The sequence below is a fragment of the Saccostrea cucullata genome, unplaced genomic scaffold, assembly GCF_032062105.1.
Source record: "Saccostrea cucullata isolate Sc308-1 unplaced genomic scaffold, CSIRO_AGI_Scuc_v1 ctg406, whole genome shotgun sequence".
In the NCBI taxonomy this organism is placed as follows: Eukaryota; Metazoa; Mollusca; class Bivalvia; order Ostreida; family Ostreidae; genus Saccostrea; species Saccostrea cuccullata.
In genome coordinates, this window is record NW_026930103.1 from 93009 (window position 1) to 97500 (window position 4492).

Genomic DNA, 4492 nt, shown 5'->3' on the forward strand with positions numbered 1-4492 from the left:
TATTAATTCTTGTATTGTTTATGCAGAGGCTGCACTTATATACAAATGAATGATCCCGGTTCTTATATTCATGTGATTATAAAAAATTTCAAAAAATTAAAAATGTAATTTGTAATTTAATTAATTACTTTTGTAAAGTAATTGTAATTTAATTAATTACATGTCTTAGAAAGTCTGTAATTTAATTGTAATTTAATTGAAGAAAAAGTCAAAGTAATTGTAATTTAATTAATTACTTTTTAAAGTAATTGACCCCATCCCTGCTTCCGTGCAAAGTTATATTGAAATCGGACCAAAACTGTAGAAGGAGTAGCGTTTTAAAGTAATTTCTAAAAAAATACTATTTTTAGTAACGATGGCAACATCATTCATCGAAATCAAAAACCGATGCACTATTTTATGTATCTAAGTGTAGTCTACCTGTGTGCTAAGATATTGAAATCACACCAAAATTGTTTGAGGTGTAGCGTATTAAGGAAATTTCACAAAAAATTCCATTTTTAGTAACCATGGCAACAACGTTGAACGAAATCAAAAACCGATGCACTATTTTATGTATCTTCGTGTAGTCAACTTGTGTGCCAAGTTATACAAATGTATAGAAATCAAACCAAAACTGTAGGAGTAGTAGCATTTTGAAAAATTGTTTACAGACAGACGGACACCTTATCATCGCATAAGCTCTTCTGGTCTCTGACCAGTGGAGCTATTGATTACTAAAAATGATATTAAATTTAAACATAGTCTGGTCCCCTTCCAAAAATTCCGTTCGCGCAATATCTCTAAATTAGGATCAATCAATAGAGAGAAAAATTAAATTACTAAAATTTCTAAAAGGCGTAATAATGCGGAAAAAGGCGTTATTACGTCTATCCATTCAAAAAAATCCGTTCGCGCAATATCTCTACATTTGGATCGATCAATAAAGAGAAAAATTAAAAGGCGTTATAACACCTTTTGAAAAGGCGTAATAACGCGGAAAAAAACGTTATTACGCCTTTCCATAAACGCCTTTTTAAAAGGCGTCATTAGCCTTTCCATTCCAAGTATATGTTGGTAAACTTTTCTTGAATATCATGAGATTTTGTGCCGAGCGAAGCGAGGGACCAAATGGAATGGCGAGAGAAAAGTTTAACAACATACTTAGTATATGCTTCAAATGAAATTATATAATTAAGCCCTTTGTGATTGTGAAATTAATGTCCCGAAGTTAAGTCCCCCACCACCACGGTTAGCTAGGTGAGTCATGTATTGAAAAATAACCTCTTTTAGAAAGGCGTAATAAAGCCTTTTAAAAAAGGCTTAGTGATGACGTTTACTCAGGTTTCAGGAAACGGGAATAAAATTTTATAAAGTAAAATACATGTATTTTAAATCAGAAATTGCTCTAAATGGATAAAATAACTTAGTTTTAACTTAATATCAATTTTAAAAATTCATGTTTTATTATTTGAAGAAAATGTACGTGAACAAAAGTCAATATTTTTAATGTAGAGGAAATTCGAACTAAAATTTTAATAAATTTTCATTTTTGTCAGAATCTTTTATTTCTTGCAATATTAACCTCGATGTAAAGATTACTTATATTCTTAAACTTCAATTTACAAATAGTATGTGTTTTGAAGCTCATAAATTGTTTCAAACAATTGAATGCTACGAAATAAAAAAAATTAAAAAATGAACAAAATTAAACTATTCCAAATTACATATCTCAAAAATTTGATCATTGACCCTTTTTAATGTTAATAGCATGAAAATTAGGGCAACAAAAGTAACCTGAGGTTATAATTAATTTAGAGTTCTTATCAGTCACATCTTTGTTATATTTTATTAAAAATTGGGAAAAAAATAATTTTACAGAAGGATTCGGACTGTCATACATATAATTATCAAGGAAATCTATCATGGAAAAAATAGATCTGATGGTACATGTAAAGCATGTTGTAAAACCGTTGCTACAGACCTCTATCAAACGGTATTTGGATTGCTGAAATATCAAATTATTTTGTGAGCCTTGATGCACAAAACTAATTATTAATGCCGGTGAAAACTTGTTCTATCTTTTAAAAGCCAGAACTAGTCGTTGAATGACGTTTTTTATTCAAGTTGTTAAGTTACATGTATCTATATACTGCAAGTTCTTCTAACTTTTTAAAATGCTTGTGCCATAGAATCAATGTTTAGGTTTTATATAAACGTATATGTATAAAAGAAAAATTCGGATCCGCCAATGAATATATAAATACGATATGCGGATTTAAAAGAGCGATTTGCCAATGAATGGCATATTCTAATTCGAATAGGGCGAATTTTTCTACGGGCATGTGGCCTAATGGGCGAACTCTCTAGCATTCTCGCGCATGCGTAGCCTGTCGTTTGCCCATGGCATCCGGTTTAACCTCGCTTATATATTTACTGCGTGGACCTCAGGGTCCACGCAATAAAATGATATTTCTGTGAATGATGCATGTGTTATATGCCGTGCCGATAACACGGACCACGAACATGCTACATCAGAACATGTTTCAAACTGTCGAAGTCGAGCACAGGGGCTTGTGTAGAGAAAATAAATCAGTTAAAAAAATGAGTACCTCGGAGAAAAAAACACAAGGGAGGACGCCATTTTGGATACCACCTCGCTTCAGCAGCTATTTTCTCGCTTAAATTGTTAAAGTAGACAAACGAGCCAGTTCATATCGCTTAATTAATGTTTTTTCTTGAATGTCTTACTTGCAGTTTTAATCTATGTTTGTCTACATAAACATCCAAAATCGACAACTCCTTGGCTTCTGCAGAAAACGAAAGTATGACACGTGACTTAGAGAATATTTCGTACTACCCCAGATTCAGTCCAGATTCAACAAATTTTGGAAAAAAAGTGAAACCAAAATACTTTCAAACAGAAAAGCAAAGAAGTGAAATAACAGTCATTGATAAAATGAAAGCATCTGAGTTTACCAATTAAATATTCAAATATTTCAGTTTGGGTACGACTTTACTTTTACCTTCATTGTTATTATAAATAGTAACCGAGCGACACTAAGTCGGTCTTTTAACAAACTCTTTTAACAAACAAGCTCTTTTCTACTTTAACAATTTAAGCGAGAAAATAGCTGCTGAAGCGAGGTGGTATCCAAAATGGCGTCCTCCCTTGTGTTTTTTTTCTCTGAGATATATACTCATTTTTTTAAACTGAGTTATTTTATCTACACATGCCCCTGTGAGTCGAGGCGACTATTGTCGGCGGCCAAGTTAAAGTTACTAGTGACAAGTATTAGCTTTCCTAAAAAGCTTGTCTGACGTGGTTTGCTTAAATTCATAAAGCGGAAAGAAATAATAAATTATGTTATATAATTTATTTCGTTCGTTAATATATCTTCAGGAGACCATGCGAAATCAGTATATATACAATAATGTACAGAGAACTTTAAATTGATGCTCCTGGCTCCAGGATCATGAAACAAACTTTAGACTTTAGTGAAATTTTTAATCGCCGATGAAATATTTATTAATTATATGGAATTTATTTCTTCATTTGCACATAACAACACCTCTGTGAAACAATATTAAAAATATTCCTAACCCTAACCATTCATGGTCTGCTTGACTTTTACAACATTTTATTATAAAATAAAGATTTTGATCGACTTAGGCTAAAGATGTTTCAAGATCCCGGGTCAGCATTTTGCAAGTAATGTTTTATATGTAAAATGACCTAACTGATCTTTTATTGAACAAACAGAATAAAATGAAGGTTGTAAATGATGAAATCAATGGGAAGTTCTTTGATCACTTAATGGGCGCGTATAACCCTAACCCTGGCGATAACAATCTTGGCAGAGCGTTACACATGCTGACCATTCCCCTGCTGTTCTTGAAAGCTTTCATTGCTTCTCAAACCATTTGATGTACAATGATTCTCTACTTAACACTGTTACGTAATTGATTGATGAAATTCTACTGAAAATAAGCAATCAATTATTGAACCATAACATGTAAAATGATACACATCACAAAACAGTGAGATTTATAAAATAAGGCATTTTTATAGAGAACTGAAGCGGACATGTTCAAAGATGAAAGCACGGATTATACTAAAGACAAGATCATTCAATAATGTAAATAAAAGCTCATTTCCTCCTGAGACGAACTACATGCGTCTTTGGAGATAATGCATGTATCGAAATTTCCACCATCGAACTATCTAAACAATTTCATGGAACGACTGCATAAATAAGTCCTGGTTAAATCTAGTACTGTCTGACGCCGTGACGTCAGACAATAATTCGGAAGAAAAGTAATGGCTACGATTTGCCTTAGACAAATTATGAATTTTTAATTAAACATTACAAAATGAAATTTACTTTGAATAATAATTATTGTATAAGACGCATACCCCCCCCCCCCCCCCCCCCCCCCCCCCCCCAACCTGCTTATCCACGAATCACAACGCAAAAATTATCTTTTGAATATAAGTATATGACAAAAGTTG